The sequence below is a fragment of the Notothenia rossii genome (genome assembly GCF_949606895.1).
Source record: "Notothenia rossii genome assembly, chromosome: 7".
NCBI classification, from domain to species: domain Eukaryota; kingdom Metazoa; phylum Chordata; class Actinopteri; order Perciformes; family Nototheniidae; genus Notothenia; species Notothenia rossii.
The window spans coordinates 67,832,420-67,859,039 of record NC_136905.1 but is presented as its reverse complement, the minus strand read 5'-3'; the positions used below and the strand labels follow the sequence as shown (position 1 = coordinate 67,859,039).

The 26,620-nt window shown below is 40.7% G+C and overlaps 1 protein-coding gene and 1 long non-coding RNA gene across 15 annotated transcripts in view; one reads left to right on the top strand and one right to left on the bottom strand.

The window, feature by feature from the left end:
• The window catches only part of chrm5a (cholinergic receptor, muscarinic 5a), a 32,302-nt gene extending 11,564 nt beyond the window's left edge, over positions 1 to 20,738 (bottom strand). For 4 of the 14 annotated variants that reach the window (XM_079692591.1, XM_079692593.1, XM_079692594.1 and 1 more), the window contains exons 1-2: positions 7,286 to 7,630; positions 4,524 to 4,602 (exon numbers count right to left, since the gene is read on the bottom strand). The gene's annotated coding sequence lies outside the window, so the exon portion shown is untranslated. Of the gene's footprint in view, positions 1 to 2,585; positions 3,044 to 4,523; positions 4,603 to 7,280; positions 7,631 to 18,968; positions 19,049 to 19,177; positions 19,254 to 20,403 lie in introns of those variants that run through there. The other 10 variants (XM_079692590.1, XM_079692603.1, XM_079692601.1 and 7 more) reach the window with 6 other exon arrangements.
• On the top strand, positions 16,763 to 18,040 carry LOC307046269. Its single transcript, XR_013810123.1, has 3 exons — positions 16,763 to 16,884; positions 17,005 to 17,140; positions 17,355 to 18,040. It is a non-coding gene; the product is annotated as an uncharacterized lncRNA (long non-coding RNA).
• Positions 20,739 to 26,620: the final 5,882 nt, after the last annotated feature.

Here is a 26,620-nt window from a genome sequence, read left to right as displayed (position 1 = left end):
AGTTATCCAACATTTGATCAAAGCTATATGTTAAGGATATGAATCGTACCAAAATTTGAATAAAGAAGCAGTGTCCTCGTCACGGAGAAACAGCAAATGAGCAGCATGTACCAATGAGGCAGGGCTGGGTGGCACTTGAGCTGTCCCTTGTAACAATGCAACTTTAATGTCGCCGTGACAGAGGAGATTAGGTGGAAAGCTGCTTTGAGTGAGCTGTTATTGTGGACCTGTGGGGACATCCAACACCGACTCCTCTGACACTCCTACTGTACGTCAACAACATGACCTTATCTGAACGTGACCTGGGATAACCTATGCATGTATGAGCATTCATGCGTGTTTGTGAGGAAAAATGGTCCCTCTGTAAACCATAGTGGTAAAGATCAGGGGCTGTATTCACAAAGGATCTTAGGGCTAAAAGTAGCTCCTAACTGGCGAATTTAGGAGAAACTCCTAAACATAATGGGCGTGTCAGTCTTAAATTTAGGACTCCTAATTTTATTCACTAAGAGCAATTCACAAAGTATTTTAGGCCTAAAAGTAGCACCTAAGTTTAGGAGAGCTTAAAAGTCCTCGAGAGGACTCCTAACTCAGTAAGACCTATTCACAAAGAATCTGAAAATGGCTGCGAGACGAAATGTTTTGGAGACAATGGAAGACTGTGAATTGATCAAGAGATATAGGCAAAATCGTGAGGGTATCAAACTTGTTGTGGAATTAGTGCAGGATGCAATAACATCCCCGACTAACAGGAATAACCCGATTAGTCCGGAAATAAAATGTTTGGCAAGACTACGATATTTAGCAACAGGGAAAATGCAACTTTGCAATGCCGACGATTTAGGAATATCGCAACCATCAGTCAGCCGTGCCATAAACCAAACCATCAACGCGCTCTCTAGACCACATATCATCCAACAGTTTATCCGGTTTCATTTGGACAATCAACAACTACACAGGATCAAAGCCAACTTCATGGCAATTGCAGGTATGCCCGGTGTGGTCGGTGCTATTGACGGGACGCACATAAAAATAATTGCGCCCTAAAAAGATGAGGACGTGTTCGTCAATAGAAAGAAAGTACATTCCATCAACACGCAGATTGTTTTCATTCATCATGATAGGGGGGCTTTAACGGCGGTATGGGCTGTTATTGAAAGTGTTTAAGTGCTGGAAATATGCTCATTGGATAATAGTTTGCGGGGTGCTTTTAATTGCCTCCTTGATTTAATGCAATTTACGTATTTTTATTGTTTGCTCTCTCTCTTTAACGTGCATATACAACGTCATTATCGTGGTCTGCACAAACTTGTCATCATGCGTGTATTCTGCTAACTGCACTGTCCATAACTATTTGATAGGAATACATTTCTAGCCTAGGCTATTTCCTTGTTTTAGTGGGCTCGTTTGTGGGATGTTGCGGATGAGTTTCACCGAGACCGCCTGCTCTGAACAACCAATCACCGTACTGACCGCTTCTAAACTCATGCACGAGAATCGACGTAATCCATAGCAACGGCGCGTCACTCTTAGTTCACTCTTAGTGATTGATCCTTAGTATGAGTAGGTCTCAGCAGCTTTGTGAATAACTTTTAAGAAAAAACTCCTACGTAAAATGTTTTAGCGCGAGTTAGGAGCACTCCTAGCGGTAAAATCAAATGCTTTGTGAATACGGCCCCAGATCCTTAGCGGTGTGAATATTCTGTCCTCAGCATATAATCATGGTTAAAGAGCCACATACATGCACTTTCACCCTGAATAAAGCGTATTTAAGTTGATTGGACAGCAAAATAGTAAAATAATTAACGTGTGGTGAGTTATTCATCCATGGATCGCAATGATATTATTGCCTACATTAGGCATTATTTGTTACATTATTTTTTGTTTCTTTCCCTTTTTCACATAAATTAGACAAAAAGATACAACTTTTCATGTCTACTTCAACAGCTAACGATACACGCTAGGTAGCCTAGCATAACAATAGCATTGGAAAGGGGGAGATTGGGCTACCCTGCTCAATTTTTTCTCTTTCACTTGCACTGCAACCCTGATGTTATAGACATCGGTCAGTGGAGCTGATCGCAAATGTCCGAATCATTTGGAAAAGGCATCAAATGGACTTTTCACTGCCAGCTGGTTATTATCAAATCTGTTGAAAAAAATCACCTACCAGCTGTAATGTAAATACATGATACATTTTATATTTGTGGTTTGGGCTGTACAAAATCTAGGTTTACATTTTATTCGGACCGGTACTAGCTGTCTGTTTGCCTATCTTAGATAATTACACTAGCATTTGTGGGCTGTAATCTAAAAAGTAACCACCATGTTTATCTATGTGAAGAAGACGCCTTCATCACAGTTGGCATAGGCTGTATCTAAATAATTGAATTAAAGAACAAATACAGGGAGTAAAGAAAGTGAATTCCTTACAGCACATGTGAACACAGAACTTTACAATGGTATAGTTGCGAAAAGAAAGTAAGAAATGAGCACATCTGGATTAGAGTTTATTTCCAATTTCACGCTAATGACATCACTAACACGCCATTGTCCTCTTTTAGGCAGGCTAGTGACTCACGTACATGCTGATGTGCATACTGATGCAGATCCTGTTGAGGACACTGTGTACGCTGAAGTCCAGATTCCCTCCCTATCAGGTCGTCCAGTCACCATCTGTCTGAATTATTGGTCACTAAAAAGGGTGTCAAGGCTTCAGATGAGCTCGGCAATTGCCGCAGAGAATCTTATCAGCAGTGGCCAAATTTCCACCGTTCGGAGAGAGAATTTTTTTAACACCTTTTCAACAAAGCTTGCCCCAGCTTGCCCCCAGAAAGACAGAGTGGGAGAGAAAATGGAGTGAAAATAATTTATAAAAGGTGTTCAATATCTGATCTTTCTCTCCTGCTCTGCTTGACTGTCTGGGCACCGGCACGCTCTCACGTTGGGGGGACTTTAGAGGGATGTCTGTGTCTTTTTAATTACTGCAATTCAGAACCACCTGCTGAATGTCTCCATCTGCCCCTCTCTGAGGTGAGAGATCCTGTAAGAGAGAATGTATGACATTCAACCTTCAGAGAAATAAATCCATCATGTTCATGATCATCCTCCGTGGACAGGTCTAAAACTTTTCAATCTTAATTCTCACACTGATATAAAAAGACAGAGTCTGATAATGCATTAGACAATCTCTAAGATTACTTTGTTTCTGGTGTCCATCCCCCAGGTCATTGTTCTAATTTGCTTTGTGCATCCTCTAATACAAGGGGTCATGTCTCATGCAATATCCTGAGGTATTATACTATGTTTCAGTGATTTTACTATATCTCACTGTACAAAAATCTTTACGCCACAAGGTACACTTTCTGCTCATGCCGCTTATGAGAGATGACAGTTTTCTCTGAAAGGCGAAGTTTAGCAATCATGACCTCTGCTCAGGCAGCTGTGAATAAATAGATGTAACATTTACACTATTTACACTGTACAGAATATACATAATGTTAACATTTAATATTAAAGTTATACTAATTTAGTAAGCTATATTCATCTATTCAAGATAAAGATGATGTCTTTTTTGAAACATGGTATTTGTTTTCTGCTTTTTTTCTCAAGAGAATGAGATGAGAAGACTGATACCACTATCAATTCTGTCCATATATTGTGAATTACCAGTAAAGACAGCAGTCGGTTAGCTTAGCATAAACACTGGAATCTGTGTTACAGCTTACCTGGCTCTGTCCTTGGGAAAGATAATCACTAATTACTTATTGTATTTGTTTTCCAATGCTTTTTCTCACGTGACCTGTCAGGACTGCTTCAATCCATTGTTTATACAATTCAACAGCATACTGTATTATCTTCTAACCCAGTTGCAACATTTTGCAAATGTTTTGGGATTCAAACTTATTTAAATCAATGTCATCCTACTTCGCACTCGAAATAAACACAAATGGAACGTCAATGTTTTTTGGTTGAAATTATAAACTGTATTGCTTCAAAGACAGAACGTATCCAAGTTCTGAAGCAAGAGGACAAACATCACACCAAAGTGCATAGTTGTAACTAAATTAAAGAATTCTCTAAACTGATGATGAACAGAGAGCTGTTCACACAAGAGTCCCTGCTTTCTCGCTAATCAAATGTTTTTAATTTGGACATTCAGCTTATGCAGTTTGTATGTGGCCCGAATTTCACTTTTACAGTTGAATCTGCTACCAAAAACAGCATGACCCAGTTCAAAATGTGGGTTTGAACAGCTGACAGTTTTTTGCCTCCAACAATGAGAGTGCCTGCTGACCCATAACATGAAGAGGCTTCAACTGCTTTACTGTACTGCAGTCATTCACAAGAAAAATCTGCTTATAAAACGACTTTTGTCTGTTATGTTTGTGTAAGATTCAAAGAGACACAGAGATAATTGTCTTTGAAAATTGAGTGGTGTCGTTCCATTGACATGTGATCAATCTTATTTTGACACCATATATCTGACAGAAAAGAGCGATGCTCGGAGGGCCATCTCTTACCTGTCCGCTGGCATTTGCAATGATGAGTCAGATGAAGGGCAGACAGGAAGTGCATGACAAGCAGATGTTTCACTGACACCTTAAAGAAAAGATTAAAAGTTAAATGATTAACAAGCAGGATGCACTATAAAGTACAGATTTAGGAAATTAAATAGGAAATTACATAACCAGGGTGCAGATGGATGTAGGCGCCGCCTACCCACATTTAAACTTTGTTTTCCCTTTATCAGAGCATCTACCCACATTCTCTCTCCTAAACGCCTCACACTATTCTCTTAATTAAATGAGCGGTTGTTTGTTCTGTAAATCTGTTAATTACTGTTAACCCCATCCTTTAATCCACCCACCGCCTACTGGCATTTACATTGGGACTGTCTTCTCTAAACAAAACACTAATGCAGCACGGCACACCACTCACTGTCACACAAACAGAAAATATTATTGCAACCAAATAGTACAATAAGTGAGTGACCAGCCAACAAGAATATGCAAGATTGACACTACTCTCATGTATGTGTGTTGGATATGAAGCCAACGTCTACAGCATGCTAGCTTAGCGTATAGACAGGAAACAGGAAAACAGCTGGCCTGGCTCTTCCAAAGGTAACTAAATCCACCATTCAGCTCACTAAAGCTAACTTCCTATAACACACATCGTCTTGTCTGTTTCGTCTGCATAAAAACATCAGTGTAGTAGGCTTATAATAAGTTGTCGGGATGTTTCAAGTCCTTTTGCTAAACTAAGCTAAGCAGCTGCTCCTGGAAGCTTCATGTTTAGCGTAGCCTGTATACATCAGATGGTTCCAAAAGTTTGGAAAAGCAGCAGAATATTTGAATTGATGGCGAATGATCTGTCGCCATGGCAACGGTATTTGATGACACCCCATAATACGCTTAGATATGTTGATGGCTGCATCGTTGGCAAACCTGTGAAGTTTTGGGCTGTTTGGAGCATTTTCACTGAGGTTGTGAGAAAACCGTGTTTCATGGCGAGCATTAGGGCTGCACGATATATCGTGTCGTGACGATAATCGCGATATGCGCATGCGCAATATTCACATCGCAGGACGTGCGATATTAAGTAGGCAAATTAACTCAAACACGTCATGTTACAATTATTTTGCTGCTTGCTACAAAAGGAAAACTTGCTCTCATGTCAGGGGTACTTGAGTGAGTGACATGCAGGCTCTGCATGCACAGCAAACCACCTATCACATAAAATCTCCAAAGCAAACGGACCCGGTGATTAAAGGTAAAAACACTGAATAAAGTAGTTTCATGTGTTTCTCCAGGGCAGTTCGGCGCTGCTAACCGAGCTAGCTCATCTTGTTGCTCCGATAACTTAAGATCCAGACGTCCATGACTAAAATCCTTCATCCGGTTAAATATAGTTAAAAAAATACCAATTGCATAGCATTAAAGTTCAAGAAAGGATGGTTTGCGGGGGAAAAAACAGTCTTTTCTTCAATTCCTGTATGTTTTCATATCGCAATATATATCGCTAGGAGGGGGGGGAAACCGCAGTTTTTTCCAATATCGTGCAGCCCGAGCAAGCATTGTGTTGCCATGGCAACGGCATTTGAAGAAATCTCAAAACTGTCCTATAGATGTATTCACGGCTGGACTGTTAGCACACATGTGAAGTTTTAGCACTTTTTGACAATTTTCATAGGAGTTATAGCAATATCGTGTTTTATTGCAAGGGTTGCGTTGTCATGGCAACAGCTTTTGAGGAAAACTCACTAATGGCACATAGAGATGTTGAGGGCTGGAGCATTAAATGTCATCTGAAGTCTGGTGGTGTTTTGACCATTTTCATATCAGTTACGACAACATCGTGTTTTTTGGCGAGGGATGCGTTTCCATGGAAACAGCCTATGGTGAGATCTCAGATTTGGCGTAGAGCTGTTGAGGCATGGACCGGTGATATACAAGCTAAGTTTGGGGACGATCGGACCGTGTCCATTGGAGTTACAGCCAGGGCCGGACTGGGACAATAAGTCAGGCCGGGAATTATACACCCAGCCAGGCCACTACCAGTTTTCTTTTGTGCCATTTTCCTGGATTTATTTGTCAATATTTACAGCGTTGCTGCCCATAGTGATAGTCCTACACTTTAAATCTACTACCCCAGAATAAACATATGGACATGGGTTACTATTTAAAAGAAAATTGCAAATCTATTTAGGAACCTATCCATGGGAACATATTTTAAGTGGAGGTGGACCTCAAATCCTCTAGGGGGGTCCGGGGGCATGCCCCCCCAGTAAGATATATTTTTTAAATGTTGGACTTAAATGCATCAATCTGGTGCACTTTGAGAGGGAAATAAAGAGACTACAACCACATGAAACAGAACTGTATACGTTGAAATAATCATAAAATCATAAGAACATGACCATAACCAATAACATACCATATCCAATATGAAAAAGCATTGAAACTTGTTTATTTATTTGTTTTTGGTTCATTTATAGTTGTGAGTGTGTCTGGGCTCCTGAACCAGCCTCACCTGTCTCCCCCCTCTCCCCCTGCTCCTCTTTGAGGCAGCAGCAAAGACTAGTTTTAGCTCTCAACAAGTTTTTAAAGTTTATCTTGCCTTTTTTCACCCAGTTAACATTGTTTTTGTATTATTCATGCATATTTTACGAATCACTCCCCCTTCAAATGGAAATATGTGTTTACATAAATGGTGACCAAACCGTTTGAGACCCACAGAGAACTTAGACTAAGTTAACTATCTAAACACTCCTTTACCTCACCTGAGCTGTAGTTATCAGTCTCTCAGTCTGACAGTAGAGGACTCTCCTCCACCTTGTTGACAGCTCATTATATCCGTTAGCGCCGCTAGCGCTGCTAGCTAGCACCAGATGCTAACAACAACAATACACGTAACCGGTGCGCTCGCTTTCTCTCTCGCTCGCTCGCGCCACACATACACACCCTCCCGAGCTTGAATGACACACAGAGACCAATCGAGGGCATTAGTGTATGATCTGTATGAAAGTGGCCATGTTGGCAGGCCACATCATGTAGACAGCCAGTCACCCTCTGTGAGGCAGAGTCAGACCCACCTTTGCGCAGCGTTGCGTTCACAATACATACATAAAAAAGAAAATTCGTCAGGCCAGCAGGCCACTTAACAGGCCAGGCCATCGTTAAACCGTGGTGATTTTAATGCACATAATACAATGTGGGGAGGGAGATCAACAGATTACAACGGACAGGTGGTGGAGGATTTAATGGAGGCAAAGGAATTAGTTTGTTTAAATAATGGGCAAGGTACAAGGATCAATTTTAGAGATGGAACAGAGTCTGCGATCGACCTAACTCTTGTAACAAGGGAATTAGCTTCTGGTAGCAGTTGGGAAGTATTGGCAAATAACAGTATTGGGAGTGATCATCTTCCGATTATAATCAAGTTTGATATAAATCATGTGGTTGAGCTAGACGGTATCATGAGATGGACTTTTTCTAAAGCAAATTGGGAGATGTTTGCTAAATTGTGTGATAATGAATTGGATCAGATTCATATGGCAGAAAGTATTGATGAAATATATGAGCAATTTACTTCAAATATAATTAAAAGCGCTAATCAAACTATTGGGAATAAAACTGGGAAACTTAGTAAATGTGTTAAGATGGTACCGTGGTGGAACAAAGAATGTAATGATGCAATCCGAAACAAAATCAGGCTGTTTGGAAAGCTAAGAAAGACACATTCATTACATAATTTATTAGAATATAAAAAGGCACAGGCTCAGGTAAGGAACATTGTTAAAAGAGCAAAAAGGGAGTGTTGGAGAGGATTCTGTTCAAGTATTGGGAGAACTACACCATTAGATAAAGTATGGGGAATGATTAAGAAGATGAGGGGAATAAGACAGCAGAGTAACCTGCCAGTATTAGAGATTGGAGGGGAAGTTGCCACTGGTGCTTTGGAGAAGGCAGAAATTCTAGCAATTTTTTTTGTCAAAGTTCATTCTTCTGAAAATTTGACAAAAGAAGGTAAGATCAGGAGGCAGGAAGTGTTAGATGAACATCCTAATGTATATGAAGAAAGACATTCGTCGCAGAGTGTTGTAAATATAACTTTCTCTATTCAAGAGTTGAGAAGAGCATTAAGTAAGTGTAAAACGACTGCTCCTGGGAAAGATAATGTATGTTATATAATGTTGACCAAATTAAGTGATTTTGCATTAGGAAAGCTGCCGGAGATGTACAATAAGATCTGGGAGAAAGGGAAGCTGCCAATAATATGGAAAGAGTCAGTCATTATTCCTATTAGGAAACCTGGGAAAGATCCAACCAGTCCAGGCAGTTATAGACCTATAGCTCTGACATCACACTTGTGTAAAGTTATGGAAAGAATGATAACAGAAAGGCTGACATACTACATTGAGAAAAATGAACTAATGACTCCTTATCAGAGTGGGTTTAGAAGAGGGCGGAGTACTTTAGATCCACTGCTGTGCCTGAAGTCTGAAGTCAGGAAAGCCCAAGCGAACAAGGAGTGTGTTGTAGCTGTATTCTTTGATGTGGAAAAAGCTTACGATATGATGTGGAAGGAAGGATTATTAATAAAACTGGACATTATGGGTCTGGGAGGTAATGTATATAATTGGATTATGGATTTTTTGTTTGGCCGTGCCATCAGAGTCCGAGTTGGCAAGTCATATTCTTGAAGGCATGAAGTTGAAAATGGAACCCCGCAGGGGAGTGTCATCAGTCCTCTTTTATTTTCTATCATGATCAATGATATATATACACAAGTAGGATCTGATATTGGTAAGTCACTTTTTGCAGATGATGGAGCTATTTGGAAAAGGGGCAGAAATGTAAAATATATTGTAGCTAAGATTCAGGAAGCCATTACGGAAATTGAAAGCTGGTCTTTGACATGGGGGTTTAGATTGTCGGTGGAAAAAACTGAAACTTTATTTTTTACGAGGAAAAGGATAGGTGAGGAGGTTAGGTTAAAACTTTATGGAGAAGATCTAAAGAAAGTGAAGACATTTACATTTCTGGGAATATGGTTGGACGAGAGAGTCACATGGAGTACTCACATTGATAAAGTAGTAGATAAATGTAAAAGGGTTTTAAATGTTATGAGGTGCTTGGCAGGCACTAAGTGGGGGGCTGATAAAGCTGCTTTGAGGAACGTATACACGGCCTTAATAAGATCAGCCATAGAATATGGACTAATAGTGTATGGGTCAGCTGCATATTCTTCTCTTCAAAAATTAGATAGAGTCCAGGCACAAGCACTAAGGATATGGTGTGGGGCAGTAAGATCTACACCAGTGTCGGCACTTCAGGTAGAGGTCGGAGAAGTACCTATTTCTTTGAGGAGAAAGCAGTTAATTGTTAATTACTGGGCAAATCTACAGGGTCATAAAGATACTCACCCTACTAAACAAACTGTACAAACAAGTTGGGAAAGTAACAAAATAAAAAAAGAAAGTTTTTGTTTTTCGGAAATATGTAAGGAATTCAAAGTTAAAGAGCAACTTCCAGGTTAAAGACACCTGTGAATAAATGTGTATGAAAATGATGAATACACTAGATTTTCAAAAAAATATACAGAAATATACACTACAGTGACATCTGGCGTCGTTTTTGTAAGAAATGTTCACTTCCGCATATAAAAGCCTCGGCACGTGACCTCCCGCGTTTGACGTAACATGGGGGACACAAGGGGGAGAGCGGCCGGTGTAACGTATTAATAAACATGGATCCCAATGCTAGTTTCGACACAGAAGAAGTTGAACATGAATATTCGAATGCATATGACGGACCACAACCTTATAATTATGAGCCTGCTAGGCGTCCAAGAGACCAGGAGCAGCCAAGGATTAGAAGAAATAACGGCCATCGGAGAGAAATTGAGCTGTGGTGTGAGGAGAACCAGTGGAGAACTGGGCAGCTATCTTGGTGAGTGACCGGCGTTAGCTACAGAATGTTAGCTAACGTCACATCACAACATTCTAAAGTTAGCTATCATATATCAGGCTATAACTAAAGTAGCATTGATAATATAGTAACGTTACTGGCAGGACTGTTGATACTGATCCATAACAGAAACTAATTCGCAAGTATCAGCCGTATCTCGCGTTACCTAATGCAACTCCACACTACGGTGCTGTGTACCGGAGGAGAGACGCGAGATACGGCTGATACCTGACGATCTGGCGGAGAAAGGTTGTGGAGCCTTCGTTGATATGTCATTGTAAATGGCTTGATGGAAAGCAGGTGTGTAGTCGGGGAGGGTGCACAGCTGATTGCAGCAGGTGAGTGGAGATTGAGCCAGGAGTGACAGCCACCACGCACACACAAACAACACAGACAGGGGGAAACGAACAAACACGAAGGAGACGGCTGGAGCAGTACAGCCACCACAGCGTTACCTAATGCAATGTCTTACGGTGCCGTGTACCGGAGGGGGGAGAGAGAGAGAGAGAGAGAGAGAGAGAGAGAGAGAGAGAGCAGGGAAGGAGGGGGGGGGAGAGAGAGAAGTAATACGGTTTCCTGATAAAGCTGTGGAGAGTATGTGCTGCAGGGAGGGGGTGGATGCACAACGCAACCAGGAACGAACGCTAGCTCCGGTCCTTTTTACTGTGGACTCGATGTCCTGACAGGCTGGTATTTGTGCAACCTGCACAAACACAATACTGCACCATGATTACAAATGGTGAAATACAATGTAAAACTACCGAAAAATACCAGCTCCTTAAAACACAACCGCTCTACTCAACACAACTCTACTATACCCGCGGTCAGAGAGCGGAGATGTGTCCCCTGCGTGATCTAATATGACGCGTTTGACGTATGACCTTTAAAAAAAGCCGTTTTTAAGAGCAGAGCTCAAAATTGCTCCTTTCCCTCTGAATTCCTGCCCTTATGTTTCGTAACACATATTAAATCCTGCATTCACTTTTTTAATTGTAATTTTCAAGCAAGTTTAAGCATAAATGTAGAATAAATAAAAACCTGCAAGATGCTCTTTAAAGAATGGAATATTAGTCCAACGGTGTTGTTATCAGCTGTTCCACCATGGTTGCTACCTCAACCTATAGTAGATTTATCACTATTGAAACGGGTACATTCAATGAAAAACAAATTCAATGTACAGGCTTATGTGAACACTGTTCTACATGAACAATATGGGCACTTTATAAAAATATTTACTGATGGATCCAAAAATCCAGAAAATGGTCTAACTAGTTGTGCATTTTATGTTCCTGAGTTAAAAGTCAAAGTGGGAAAGCGTACAAGTGATCACATTGCAGTATATACAGTAGAGATGATGGCTATCTCTCTAGCACTTCAGTGGGTAGAGGAAATACAGCCAATGCGAGTGGTCATTTGCTCTGACTCCAATGCAGCTCTGGAGAGTATAAACAACTTCTCTTCAGAATGTCGTCAGGATATTTTACATGACATTTTACAAAGCATGTTTAGGTTAGTTCATCTGGGAATTGTTGTTCAATTTGTGTGGGTTCCAGCGCATGTGGGTATTAGAGGGAATGAAGTAGTGGATCAACTGGCAAAATGTGGTTTGAAAGCAAACCAGATTGATATTATGGTACCCATCAGTAGAGCAGAAGTCAAATCTTTTACAAAAGTGGTTATCAAGCAACAATGGCAAAAACTATGGGACAGTAACACCAAAGGAAGACATTTATATCAGATACAAAGGGAAGTAGGAACAGGAAGCACTTGGGGGAGTAGTAGAAGAGAAGCATTAACAGCAGGATAAAATTCGGACACTCTGGACTAAACTCATCACTGCATCTGATTGGAAAACATCCAAATGGCAATTGTGATGGTTGCCAACAACCAGAGACAATACATCATGTATTTTTTAGCTGCCCGGATTATAACAGACAAATATTCATTCTGAAAACTGCACTGGAACAACTCAACATCAAGGACATGGATTTCAAGGCAATATATGAAAGTAAATCAAGAAATGAAGCAAACAAGCTGATCTTCAAATTCCTCAAAAGCACTGGTCTGAGGACAAGGATTTAATATGAGCATTTAATAACTCAACAGTAGGTGGCGATATATGCTCCAAGTGGAAGCGATTCGCCATTAAAGAAAAGAAGAAGAAAAAGAAGAAGAAGAAGAAGAAGAAGAAGAAGAGATGAACCTCTTACATGTGAGCGTTTTGTGGAAGAACCGTAACAGATATCTGTGAAATTTGAAAACGTGAAGCATGTCAAGGAAGTTGAGTATCTGAAGTGTAATTTTTTTGTAGTTTCGGGTTAATAATGTGGCCTTTTTGGCAGTTTAACTAAAGGTGTGCAGCTGCTGCCGTGAGGAAATATCAGCCTGAAATTACAATGGGCTTTAATGGAGGAATGTTGAACGTTTTTGTCACTTCATGCCCTCAAAAAGCATTTTGTTTAATTATTTTTGCTTAATTATTTTTCATTTTTCAAGCTACGAGATGTTTTCCTACGTTTGTCATGATAAATTATGTCTCAGGAATGTAGGGTTTGGGAATTATGGCAGTTTAAAAAAAATATATGATTGCGAATTTCAAGCTGTCCTCCACTCTAGCTGTGACATCACACACTCTAGTTAATGTTAAAATGTGAAGAAAACCTCTAAAACAAGGTCTGAACAATGTTTAATATCTCTAAAAGTAAGAATCAGATTTATTTGTTTTACACGAATAATGTCAGAAAGATGTGTAACATTTTAAAGTTGGAATGAGGTGTCTGAGTGAAAGTATGAATGAACAGTTAGCAGTTGAATTGCATGAAGATTTGTTGAAGTCTGAAGATTTTCTCCATTGACTTCAATGTTAAAAATGTGATGTATTATGGGATGTATCTCTAGAATTATGAAAGTTATGAATGAGAAAAGTAATAGCCATCGATTCCCGACCGAGCTGAACGTTTTGATGTTTGAACGGAGTTTCTGTGATGTTCAATGCGGGAGGAGAAGCGCGGCAAAATACCGGCGGAATAATAAAAATGTTTTGCGTAGAATAACAGTTAGTTGGAATGCTGTTAACAGCATTCCCACTAAATTATCTGAAGTGTGCTGCTCTGAGCATGTCAGTTGGAGTTATGACATCATCGTGTTCCATGACACAGGTGTTTATATTTGAGCAAACGACGTGGCCAGAGATCCAAGGTTTCCATGGTGATGTAATCAGTGAGAGGAGAGCATTTTCATTGTTCTGAATGAGAGATAAACCTCTTACATGTGAATGTTTTGTTTGTATCGGTGGAATTTCAAAGCGTGAAGCATGTCAAGGAACATGAGCATCTGAAGTGTACTTTTTGTGTACTTTCGGCTTAATAATGTGGCCTTTTTGGCAGATTAACTAAAAGGTGTGCGGCTGCTGTGGTGGGGAAAGATGAGGCTGAATTTACAATGGGGTTTAATGGAGACATGTTGAACGTTTTTGCCACTTCATGCCCTCAAGAGGCATTTTGTTTAATTATTTTTGCTTATTTTTTTATTTTTTTTAATGTTCAAGCTACGAGATGTTTTCCTACGTTTCTCATGAAAAATTATGTCTCAGGAATGTAGGGTTTGGGAATTATGGCAGGTTTAAAAGAAAATATGAAGGCAAAATTAAATCTGTCCTCCACTCTAGCTGTGACATCACGCACTCTAAAATCTGAAGAAGGCCTCTTTACCAAGGTCTGAACAATGTTCAATATCTCTAAAAGTACGAATCAGATTTAAAAGTTGTGATACACGAATAATGTCAGAAAGATGTGTAACATTTTAAACTTGGAATGAGGTTTCTGAGTGAAAGTATGAAGGAGGAGTTAGCAGTTGAAGTTGCATGAAGATTGTTGACGTCTGAAGAGTTTCTCCATTGACTTCCATGTTAAAAATGTGATGAATTATGGGATGTTGTGCTGCCTTAAAGGCATTTTATGTTATAATTTGTTTGCAGTCAATAAAGTCACCACTAGGAGTGCTAATGGTCATGTTATCTTTAAATTTGCTGTTCTTAGCGTCACTTCCGGTTTACGGCATCGCCACCTCCGGTCTAGCGTTAGAGAAACGGCACGGTCAGAGAGTGTATTTCTCCAAATGTAATCTGCTTCCAACAACGAGGAACATCCTAGAGGCAATGCTGTAAATTCGTTTATTTGACCTATTTCATGTGAAAGATTATTTATTCGGAAGAATATTGTTAAAAAGATCATTGATTAGTTTGTTTAAAAAACTATTTATTTACTACTATATTAAACACTGTAAAGAATGCAGGAAAGCAATAGGCTCTGTGCACAAGATGGCGGGTGGGTGTGAGGGCAAGTACTTCCGGTTTGAGTACAGAGTTTTGACAGCTTTACAGTTTGACAGTTTGTTATGACACACCAACAGCAAGAATGAACGGATTTCGGGGTAAAGAAAAGCGATTGGCCTTCCAGCGGGTAAGAAAGTCAGCACTACATTGCCCCTGTGTACGAATTTGTCCCGTTATAATCAGAAGATAAGTTTCCATGCATTTCCCATTAATGCTGAGGTAAAGGCTCAGTGGCTGATCAAGATCCGTAGGGACAATTTCAGCCCCACAAAAAATACCCGTGTGTGCAGTAGGCATTTTCGACCAGGAGACTTATTGGTCACAGCTGGAGGACTGCACAGTAGGGGTGCACCGAATGGGAAATTCTTGGCCGAAACCGATACCGAAAATAGGAAACAGTTGGCCGAAAACCGAATGCCGAAAGGCCGAAAATGATTAATAGAAATATATATATATATATATTTCTATTAATCATTTAAAAAATGTATACATTATATATATATAATGTATACATTTTTTACCAATGTTGTTCAGCTGCCTGATTATGGAAAAATAAATGATTATGGCAAAACTTAACTTAAATAATAATCACTATTATGGGTCCATAAAACATTTATTCAGCACTTTTGAATGCATACAGTACATTAATTCCAAGTCAAGTGTATTTTCTTTTCTCTGTAGGATAACTACAACAAAGTGCATTCAGAACAAAGCCACGGTGCTTTAAAACTGCATAAACATCTAGGCCAGTAGGCCCACAACAAAATAGTGTCAATAAAGACTGTAACAGCAAGGCCTTCAACAACAACAAATGCACCTATAAGTGCATGCATACAAATGTGCAAACTGGATAAATCCACATGAATGTAACTATTTACAAATGAAATTACAATTGAATTTCAAGAATCTGTAAATAAGGCTGTCTGTCCTCATAAGCAAAGTAGTAAACATTGTATAAAGATACATAAAGTGAAAACTGGATACAAAATCCACAACCAATTACAAATTAAATTACAATTTCAAGAATCTGCAAATAAGGTGGTCTGTCCTCATGAGCAATGTAAACAACATTGTATCATTTAGATACCGAAAGTACAATATATTGAACACTGTGCTGCTGTCATTTCCCCCTAATGATAACCTGAGATGGTGAATTATAACTCACAATGAAAATTGTTCAGGAAAGTGGGTATAGAGTAGACATGTACAACTAGATAAACTTATGATAAGCCAGCCTTGTCTACTTATTAAGGAAAAGTGGGAGGTTCTTTTTAATGAACATTAGCTTCTCTGCTTTATCAGCCATAAGTCTGTTCCTCTTCTCATCAAGCACATGAGAGGCAGCGCTGAACAGTCTCTTTCTGTCAGTGCTTGTGATTTGATCTTACTCCGCATATTTGTCCGCGTGTTTTGATTTCAAGTGGTGGAGTAATCCCGAAGTGGTGAAAGTCTTTGCAGTTACACCCCCTCGAGAAATGTCAGCTGAACACGTTTTACAAATCGCAATCCGCGCCTCTTTCTCTGATATTTTAAAATATCTCCAAGCTGCAAACATGTTGGCTGTGAGCCAGCCGCGAGCATGGTCGCGCGCCGTGCTTGTCGCCGCGTTTTGATTACGTCATCACAACAACAAGTTAGCTTACCAACGTAACCCTGTTCTCTGACATTCGGTGATATTTTTTCGGCTGAAAGCCGAAAGGGCCTTTTTAACCATTTTCGGCGGCCGAATATTCGGTGCATCCCTAATGCACAGAGTACAGAAAGGAGCTACACCTTTTCTCTTTTCATGGAATAATTACGAGCTACCTACACCAAGACGAAATGTTTGGGAGCGTCGGCCGAGGGCAGAGAGCCCCACCCCGGACTTGACAGCTGAGTACGAGGTGGAAACAGTTGCGCTGCCTGATCATGAGGACTGTTTAAATCCAGCGACGGCAGTGATGGCAAATCAGGTGGCCGACGAGAACGAAGCCTTGAAAAGTCAGATTAGGGAGCTCCAACACCAGCTGGAAGTGTTACAACTGCGATCTCATTTCGGGATACAGGGTCGGACGAGGACATTCGTTTCTACACCAGGTTTGTTTATACGGCTATCAGGATGTTGTTATGGCCACTAGTTTGAAAAACACCCTTCATTTGGGGATGCTAATTTAAGAAACAAAACGATGTCTAACATGAACAATATTACATTCTTAGATTTGCCACATACAAGCATTTCCTTGCCTTTTGGTGGAGCCAGCAGCCAACAACAAGATGGTGCGGATCACCAATTTCAAGGCATTCTCTGCCATTCTCTGCCAGCAGCTCGGATTCCTCTCAACCAACAACAACGGTACGCAGCATAGAAGCATGGATGTATATTAATAATTATGCACGCTGCACACTATACCACCGTTCAACAAGTGCATCACATCACTCACACAACACACACACACCACAACCACACACAGAGAGAACAACAAACCCCAGGAAAATGTGTTACAACTGTACCCGGTCTCCCCTATAACAGTATCTACAGTATGCCTAACACTTATGTGTTTTCACAGAAACTTCCACCCATAGATGAGCTGCTGTTGTTCCTCATGCACCTATCAGTGGGCCAACATCAGAGGGATCTAGCAGAACGGTTTGGCATTCACCGCATCACAGTCAGCAGAATTATTTCCACCTGGACACACTTCCTCTACCAACTGCTTGGAAGCAAACGTCTGTGGATCCCACGCGAAGTTGTCAGAGCTCACCTTCCACCAGAGTTTTCAGCTTTCCCTGACACACAATTGGTGCTTGACTGCACTGAAGTTTTCTGCCAGACTCCATCATCTCTCCTGTTGCAGAGTGAGGTGTTTTCAGCACACAAGTCGCATGCTACATTCAAGGCCATGATCGGCATGGCACCACATGGTGCCATTACATTTGTGTCTGGCCTGTATGCAGGATCTATGAGTGACCGGGAGATTTTCAAGCAGTCTGGCATCGTGAGCCTGCTCACACCAGACATGGCAATTATGGTCGACCAAGGGTTCCTTGTGGACAATCTGGTTGAGTGCAAAGTTTACCAGCCTGCCTTTCTGTAAAAAAACAAACAAATGAGCAGGGAGGATGTCAGGCAGACTCAATCCATTGCACGTCTGAGCGTCCATGTGGAGAGGTGCATCAGAAGGGTCAAAGAGAACAAACTCTTTGACAAAGCCATACCACTGTCTGTGTGTGGAAGTATTGAGGAGCTTTTCAATGTGGCTTGCTTCCTGGTCAACTACCAGAACGGACCACTGGTGAAAGCATGGGCAAGCCTGGGCAGCAATGATTAAAAGATTTCTTGCTCCCAAACCAATTGTGTATTTCATTGTGGTCATTACTAAAAGCAGTTATACCATACTATGTGTAGGTACTAATGAATTATAACCTCAAAACAAATGCACACAAAAATAACATAGGACAATACATAATATAATAAAAACACAATATGATAACATTTTACAGATTCATTTAATAAACTTTTACAAAACATAGGTTGATGTTATATTGGGGGGAAAAAATACATATTTAAACATTTCAATTAGTCTCTGCATATTTAAGTAATGCTAGTTTATGTAACAGATGAACAGATCAATGCAAGATAAGTTAGTTAGCATCCACAACATTTGTGAATGAATAACGTCATAACGTCATTCCACACTGTTGCTCTGCTCCCTTGTGGCCACCTCGATTTTCCTTGCCATGAGCAATGTTGCCGCAAGTGACAGTAGATGGAGGTGCTGTTGGTGACTGCACACAAACTCACAGGTGGTAGGCCCCAGCCTATAGCCATCCACAGGTAGAGGTGGTGGTGGAGGGGCATCTGGGTGACGCACTATAACCCGGCTAAGAGGTAGCGGATGCTGGTATGAGATAGGGCTACCTTCCTGAACTTTTCCAAACGTGTAGTTAACCAGTGGCACGTCCACACTTATAGCCATGGTGGTGCGATGTCTGCTGAGAAATCCTTGTATGCCTCACTGACTTTGAGGACTTCTGGGTCTGGCAGCTCCCCCCGCACGGCCTTGTAACGTGTACTCCTTTGTTTATATGATAATTAGGACTTTAAGAGCAATTTTACACTCAGACAACAATCACAAAGTTATAGCAGGCTACATACAATTACTTAGGACAGTAGATATTACCTTATACCGTCAGCAACTGTAAACTGCTTTGGCTTAGTGGAAATGAACACCATTTCACTCACTATGCCTGGTTTCACACCCTATTAATTACACAAAAGAATTGTCAAATTAATTGAAATGGTCATTGATGCAACATACTAAATCAGCTCTTGGCACAAAGGAAATACTCATTAAATCGTGGATTGGTAGTGAATACATACTGTACATACCATGGTTCTTGGCTTGTGCCATCGCTGCTCTGTTTAAGTGCAGCTGAGCAGAAGCCAGGTTGAGTGTGGAGCAGTGCTTGAATTGGAATAAAAAAGGTGCCAGTACTCTAAATCAGCAACAAGTATTTGGCACAAAGTCATAGTATATCCTATAATGCTGGTGGGTTTGTCTCTTTACTGTATATTTTAGAAAGGCTCACTGTACTTAAACAAAATGACTCAGGGTGCATCTGAGATTAGAGGGGGTGCAGTGGTAAAGTGCTATTTTTATAAGTGGGGAGTGGACCTGACACCCTCTAGTCTAGGGGGGTCCGGGGGCATGCTCCCCCGGGAACATTTTTTTAAAAATATTGAAGTTAGATGCATCAATCTGGTGCAATTTGAGAGCAAAATTAAGAGATATATGGATACCTCTCAACATCCATAATGAAACAACTGTAAACAGATTTACTTTTTCTTTATGGATATAAAAGAAAGTAAAGCTTGACTCCTACTGGCTGGTTAAATGACTCCTCGTCCCTGAGGCCACTACCAGTTTTTTGTGCCATTTTGCTGGATTTATTTGTCAATAGCGTCGCTGCACAAAGTGATAGCCCTCTAGTTTAAATCTACTACCCCAAAAGAAACATATGGAGATGGGTTACTATTTAAAAAAAATTGCAAAATCTATTTGGGAACAGTGGGGCCGGGCCTCAAATCCTATAGGGGGGTCCGGGGGCATGCTCCCCCGGTAAGATTTTTTTTAAAATGTTGGACTTAAATGCATCAATCTGGTGCATTTTGAGGGGGAAATAAAGAGACTACACCCATATGAAACAAAAATGTATACATTTAAATAATCATAAAATCATAAGTACATGGCCATAACCAATAACATACAATATCCAATATGAAAAAACATTTAAACTTGTTTATTTATTTGTTTTTGGTTCATTTATAGTTGTGAGTGTGTCTGGGCTCCTGAATCAGCCTCTCCTGTCTCCCTCCTCTCCCCCTGCTCCTCTTTGAGGCAACAGCAAATACTAGTTTTAGCTCTCAACAAGTTTATCTGACCTTTTTTCACCTAGTTAACATTTTGTTTGTATTATTCATGCATATTTTACTAATCACTACCCCCTCAAATGGAAATATGTGTTTACATAAATGGTGACCGAACCGTTTGAGACCCACTGACATAACTTAAACTAAGTTAACTATCTAAAGACTCAGAGAGTAATTTACCTCACCAGAGCTGTAGTTATCAGCCTCTCAGTCTGACAGCAAAGGACTCTCCCTCCACCTTGTTGTTGAAAAAGCTCCTTATATCCGTTAGCGCAGCTAGCTAGCACCAGATGCTAACAACAATACACGTAACCGGTGCGCGCGCTTTCTCGCTCGCTCGCGCCACACATACACCAACACACACCCTCCCGAGCTTGAATGACACACAGAGAACAATCGAGGGCATTAGTATGATCTGTATGAAAGTGGCAATGTCGGCAGGCCACGTCATGTAGACAGCCAGTCACCCTCTGTGAGGCAGAGTCAGACCCACATTTGCGCTGCGTTGCGTTTACAATATATACGTATATTGCCGGCGGCTGAGTACCGGCATTTTGCCGGTACTCAGTAAGAAGTGCCGGTACCACATGGGTAAAAATCAGAAGTGCCGGTACTGCGTACCGGTGAGTACCGGCCCAATTCAAGCACTGGTGTGGAGTATTGTGCGGCAGTGTTTCTGCCAGACCAGGGCTGAGAGGGCGTCCACCCCGAGAGCGGGGGTCAAGAATTTTGACTTGAGCCGTCCCTTATAGATACTGTCTTTTTACGTTAGTGAGCCGGATCATTTGGCTCGGCTCTCTTAAAGCGCCAGCTGTTTCGGCGCCCAAACGGCTCTTCATGTTACCACAGTTTACTATGGAGCTTCAGTTTCCCCGCTGCGAGGCTCTGGTGCTCCACTAGCACTGCTCATCGCGTCCAAATCGCGCACGTTCCGTGTTCATCTTCATCTTCATGGGGTGTTGTCCTGTAGCAGCCACCGCCGATGTCGGGGAAACGATCCTCAATACTACTAATAATACTAAGAATCCCACCAGACTCCTTTGCCCCTCCAACAGAGGGATGTCCTTATCCTTTTTCCTTTTCGTCATTTCAAGCGATAAAAACTCTCGATCTTCTCTCAAATTATTAATATTTTTGGACGCCCTTGGCTCGCGTTCAGGGCGTCCCAAGCTGAATAAGGGCGTCAAATGACGGCAAGACGCCCCCCTTGCGGAAGCGCTGGTGTGCGGTCTGTAACAGCAGTGCAACATTGTGGTTGCAGAGTGCTGTTCCAGCTACACAGGAACACTTTGCCACTGCAATCTCCACAGGTGAGCAGTTCTCAAAGACAATCTACACATTAAAATAAAATGTCAGTCATTTTACATTTAGGACACTTCTTCAATACAACACAGAAAAATGAGAAAGCTGAGAGCAGGCTGATCAGGCAAGTAGTAGGTGTGGGAAAAGGCTAAACCATGTCAGGTTATCAGTCACATCACCTACACAGAAGTTCTGCTGTTTGGAATACTGTCATTTAAGGACATTCAAACAGATAAGCTCTCTCAGCTGCCTCAATTTATTATCTTATTATTATATTATAACTACATAAAATAGTGTTAGTAGAACGTTGAACCAGCACTTACCTAACACTGGCCCATACAAATAAGTTGGACCCTACATGGATTATACTAACCATACAGTAAAGAACAGCAGCCGTCACAACCAGTTTCTGGGGTTTCCATGAAAGCAGAGACGGTTTTCAACCTCTCATTAAGAATCTTTGATGATAGCTAAGTTTGGGTTTAGCTAATGTATTTATCATTTTACATGGGACGGTTACAAAACGAAAATAAATCTGTAGCCCTTTCATGCTACACACACATAGCTAGCTACAGGCCCGGTTCCAGAACAAAATGACACAGGGTGCATCTAAGATTAGAGAGGGTGCAGTGGTAAAGTGCTATTATAAGTGGGGAGTGGACCTAACACCCTCTAGGGGGGTCCTCACCTCCTCTAGGGGGAGTCCGGGGGCATGATCCCCCGGGAAGATTTTTTTTTTTTAAATATTGAAGTTAAAAGCATCAATCTAATGCACTTTGAGAGCAAAATGAAGAGATCTATGGATACATCTCAACACCCATATGAAACAGAACTCTAAACAGATTTACTTTTGGTGCTAAAAATCTTAGCAAGTTCTTTGTCCTTTTGAAGGGTGTAGTGTAGTCCATCGTTGCTAGAATAATTCCACAACTCCCCTCGCCTCTTGGGTCCAACGCATCAACAGAGCCACGGAAAGTCAACTGGTTTACAGCTATAAATTGAATTATGTCCACAATAGCTGCTACATAGGTGCGGTTTCTCTCCAGTTGTGCTGCATTTACAAGAGTGGAAACCTCTGTACCAGTCTCACTTCTTGCACGCCTCTCCTTCCACAAAGCCACTGACTTCATGTGCTCTTTGCTTGATTCATGCCTTCCCAGTCCCTTATCACGTACAAGAGCATGGTGCCAGTTGTTGTAGCCAGTTGTGGTGAAGGCATCTGACGTACAGTACTTGAACCGAAATGTCTACATGCATAGCAGAAGATGGCATCTTTTTAACATGAATATTCCAGCCAATCTCTGTTTTGAAACCATGAGCTGCAAAATGAGCGCCTTACCCCACTGTACAGGCGAGTTGGGTACTTTTTTAAATATACCTGGGCAGGCTCTGTTGTGTTAAACACGGTATAAACTGAGGAGTGACTCGTGAGTTTCATTTATTTTCTTCATTCCGCTGGGAAACGGCTCTCATGTCAAGAAGCATCAGATCAGTGCATGCGCTGCATCATCCAATCAGTGAGCGATACACAGCAAGGGGGCGAGGTGAGTATCTGAGGATTTCATCGGAGGATGGTCTGGTGGTTCCTCGGTTATCGCTCCTCCATTATCGCTCCTCGCTCCTCGATCCTCGGTCCTCCGGCAGAAATAAGAGCCATGGGACGGTACTCAAGATGGCGCAGGCAAATCAACTTCCGGTGAGACAGAGGACCGAGGAACGAGGAAATGAAAATAGTCGACCTGAGACGGGGCCTGCGCGGTGCAGTGACGCGTCCTAAAACCCGGAAGTAAGCTGCGCTCGGGTTCCCTCGACAAAAAAACTGGGATTTCTCCATAGGATTTTGGAAAATAGCTCGAAATAAGGTCTGTGGAACGAAGCTGTTAGATAAATGCACATTTTGTTCAGCCGGATAATATCCACATGTCTACCCTACTTTTATTATTTTCGAATCATAAATCTAATCGATAGATTTATGATCGATAGATTTATGATTAGCATAAGTTTGTTCATGATGGCTCACTTCAGTGATAGTGATGACATCGTTGCGAAATTATTAACCGAGTCATTTTCAAGATTGAGTTACAATGATAAATTGGAGTGGCAAAGGATCAGCTGCATGATGTTAAGGCCTAGAGAATATTGGACCCCAAAGCAAAAGACTAGAGAGAGATGGTCAAAAACGAAAAGCTTTATTAAAGCAGAGGAACAGAAAAACGGTAGTGGAGGCAGGAAGCTGGCTGGCACGGAGACGTCAGGGACAGGTGGCAAAAAATCCAAGCAACAGATCATAGGGACGAGGAGAGCAGCGAGACACACCGGAGGGTCAAAAAACAAAGGAATTATCTGGCAGGGAAGTGGCATGAGGACCGGGCTTTTATATCCACGAGGGCCTAGGTATAAAAGTCACGGCTCGCCACTGCAACAGACAGAGGCAATGCACTTGCATTTGAATCTGCCAATCAGATCAATCTATTGCTGGAGAGGGGGGACCTCCCCGAAATCTGTGAGATTGATTTGTTTTATGATCACTGGCACGTAATGTGTCCAATGAGAACGTTAACACGTTTAAAATTTAGAGAGTTATAACCATGGATGTATAAGAAGAAGGTTATAACAAATATTTCTTTAGCGAAGACGGAGGTCAGTTTTGGATAGCGGAAAGCTACATGATCCAAGCCACTGTCAGCCGGAAGTGGCGCGTTCAATTACTGTTTTGGGCTGTCTGCCGTGGATGGGCTGCATTACACTCCAAAGCCGGTCGGCCGTAACCAGAATCCAAACGCCAGCGGTTTTATGGATTCTCATTAAATTTCCAAGAATATCTCAGTACTGGGTTATTTCCAATTTCAAAATAAACATATATATTAAACAAATATAAATAAGAAGTAAGTATATTATAGTATATTCAAGAATGAAAAAAGATGTGCATTGCATTGGACATATATGCATATATATGTGTGCATATATGCATGTGCGTATCTGTATATATTTATAAACTATATTATTTTCCATCATTCAATGGACAATGGAGTATTTGTACTTTTTAAATATATACCATCAAACATATGTTCATATATAAAGTGGGTAACTACAAAATGAAGTGAGATAACTGTTTATGAATATCTGTTCAACTTTATGTAAACTTGTGTAACTCATGAAAGATAAATGAGTGTTTCAATAAAACTATTACATATAAAAATGTATAGTGCAGTTTTTGTTTTCGTTGCAATATTTTTTTTTTATATGTATCAATATTTAGCCATACACGTTCCATGCATATATTGCAATATATTTAAAGATATAAGGACGACTTTCCCATATATGGAAATGTATGATCCAGTATATTGTATTATATTTTCCAATATATTACAATATATTTTTGTTTCATAAGGTATTGCTTGAAAGTGTATAGTATAACATTTACTGCACATTGGACTTGTGAAATATCTTTTCTCCTATACACCGAGAGCATTTAATAAACTCAGAAGTCAAGCCTCCACAGTGGGCTATACAGAAGAGAACCCAACAGACACATAGAAGTGAGCTATAGCCTCCACATCAAGCATGAGACGAGAAATGGGCTGGTGATAAGATTGAGGCAGGGTGGTACAGGAGTAATAAATGACACAATCAGTAACAGAGTGTGGCGAGTGAAGCAACAAGCTGCTGGAATATAATGACAAAGCAAGGAAGTGTTTCATCTTGATTTAATGTGATTGGGAAGTGTTTAAATGTGATTGGTAATCATGGAGTCAGCTGATACTGAAGTGCACTTCAGGCGCTTATCTGAATCTTCATTCATCATTTGTCATTTTAATCAGTGATAATTAATAGTGTCTCTTTCAAGCCCTGTGAGATCAACAGTTTTTGGGAGACAAAATTATCCTGTCATTTTTGTCATAGGTCATAACACTTGCATAGATCTTTTGCAGTTGCTTTAGAGTTTGCTTTTCCTGGCACATTTGTTTCCCATCCATTAGTGTTGTAAATTGTAGAAAACATCCCATAACACAGAAATGCAGGATTAGCCAAGTGCATCAGATGTTTGAGTCCAATCAAAATTAAATGTCCTCAGGAAATGCATCTTTTAAAGAGTTTCAACTCAAATCACTGCAGTGGATTTGAGCCAAGGAGTGCTTTTTTGCTGAGTTGAGCATTCAGGGATTTACAATGGTTGCAAATGAGTTTCCAGATTATTTTGGTGAAATGCTGTTTCGCAGTAAAACATTTGAAACCGGAGCAAATGCATATCGATCATTGGAAAACAATGTCCATTTTCTTATACCAATGGGTTAATGCCATGTTTACATCTATACATTTGGCTACATCAGAAGACTTGCTTTCAGAGAAATCCTGCTGGCTCTTCATTACATCTGTCTTGTGGTAATTCTTACTCTATCTTTGAACCAATAAATAGTCCAGCTACTGTTTTTGATCTTGCAACCTCATAAACTCTTGTTTTTCAACCTTGTTTTCATTCTCTCACTCAGTTGAGATTTCATGTATGTGTTTTTTACCTAAAAGGCAACAATGCTCGAACTTGGAGTTAGTCAACTAAATGTGGAATTAAAAATGAAGACAGAACAGCCACTCGATCCAGTGTAGAGCAGCTGAGGCAAATGGCACGCACAACTAACTGCTTAGGCTTCAGGCAATGCCTTTTCCCCCACAGCTGAGCATCATTATTCATCAGCAAACCTGTGGAGACAACAGTAAGGGGGAGAAGAAAGGAGAAAAAGTGCAATACAAAAAAATATGAGACCCACAGGCATCATAACATGGATTTCTGAATCACATACCTTGGAGGTTTGATGGCCTCCACAATAGAGGTGTTTGGTTGGTCTTGTTTGTTTCTGAATGGTGAAACATGGGCCAATAAAGATTACATTTCACTTCGGAGAGGATCCTAATCAAGAGGATGACACCGTTTTTAAAGTTGTTTTTACTAAAATTGCAAGACCTTGTTAACATAGTGAGATAGGGCATGGCTTTTGCAGTGGTATACACTCTATACTGTGCCTTTTAGTTGTTCTTTGTTTAACCTTAGATATCAGTAACTAGTAGAAATACTGTGAAGACTTATTTGATGTTCATTGTTTT